The 1,560-nt window shown below is 37.6% G+C and overlaps 1 pseudogene; it reads right to left on the reverse strand.

Annotated features, from left to right (window-relative positions):
- Positions 1-413: 413 nt before the first annotated feature.
- On the reverse strand, positions 414-495 carry LOC123805659 (annotated as a pseudogene).
- Positions 496-1,560: the final 1,065 nt, after the last annotated feature.

Genomic DNA, 1,560 nt, shown 5'->3' on the forward strand with positions numbered 1-1,560 from the left:
GAAACATCTTCCTTTAAGTCTCTTAAATACCAATTAGCATGCAAGAGAAACTTCAGACAAGTGCGCACATGATCAGAACCACTATATCTCATTGTTCTGAGGTGGAGGCCAGGGAAACATTTACTCTGTGGGCACAGAGAATATGTTGTTTACGACAATGAAACTGCTGTGCCTGGAGTTTAAATGTTCTTGCTTTGTAATATACAATGGAAAGGTGCAGTCTGGGCGTGAGCACACATTCAGGCAGTCAGTGTTTCTACAATCACATACCGATGTATGGCCTGCATCAATTGGGGATGAAAATAGAAACAGGAAAAGTGAGTGGTATTAAACTTTGGGATCGATAGTCCATGATTTAATAATAGAAGTTAATTACTACACTAGAACAAAAGCTCATCACCCATCTAAACAGTCCCATCACTCTATGGATATGGGTGGGTATGTATAAACATTCTAGTAACAAACTATAGAAATGATCCCCAAAAGTATAGTCTTGTATAAACATTCTAAATATGACTGATCCCTCTGACCTTGAACATCTTCAAATCCATAAAGGTGGAAATTCAAGTTCATGGTATGATTTCATCGACCTGCTGTGGACAAATAATTATTAAGAGCCTTATTCTCACAGAATCAAGTAAAGTACTGCCTGTTTCCCAAATAATAAAAATACTCAAGTTCTCATCTGTGAAGAGGAAACGATGATGGATGAGGAGAGAGAGAAGCACTGAAATGAACTGCAGCAAGGAAATTAACAATGAGACCATTCCAGTGCATTGCAATAGAGCTTAAGTTGTCCCTGGCACTGAGGTAATGTGCAGAGCAGGATAACTGGGCTGTGACTACACAAGAGTATCTGGAGATAATGATCACTTTGTCCCCAGTCATGACCTGGATAGAAAGACAACATGATATGATGACATTCACTGACAGCTTTTTTCTGCTCTCTGAGAAAGAGGCAAACAGAGTAAATGATTTCCAAAATGTTAACCAGGCCATTTCTAATGATGTCCCTATACAGAAATTTCAGAGAACCAAATGTATTTTTAGTCTGGTGTCCACTCTTAGAGATGCGAAGAGGGCAGATGATCCCATGGGTTATTAAACAAAGCCCTGATACTGCAAAGATTAAAGTGACATTGACTGACAAGCTTGGGAATTCATTCCCCTCTATTTCCACTCTTCTCCATTATATGAATTACGTCTCATCAGTATTTGGATTATTTGTATCCCACTCTGCTGCACAGTCCTTTATATTTTTTAAATAATAAATTTTATTGTGGTAAAATATACATAATATAAAACTTACCATTTTAACCATTATCAACTTATGGTTCATTAGTTGAGGCACATTCACATTGTGTGTTTCATGCTACCTAACTGTATATAATTTTTTAAAGGATAATAAGGCAATGCCTTGCACATAGGTTTGTGCACTCAACTTGCACTCAAATATTTGTTTGAATGAATAAAAAGATGAGTGAATTTTCTCCTTAAGATCATGTGCCACAGAAGATAGACCCAGCAGAGCCAGGTCAGAGAGAACACCCAAAACCACAA

Source organism: Phyllostomus hastatus, unplaced genomic scaffold (assembly GCF_019186645.2).
Source record: "Phyllostomus hastatus isolate PE091 unplaced genomic scaffold, TTU_PhHast_1.1 phas_scaffold_317, whole genome shotgun sequence".
Taxonomy (NCBI): Eukaryota; Metazoa; Chordata; class Mammalia; order Chiroptera; family Phyllostomidae; genus Phyllostomus; species Phyllostomus hastatus.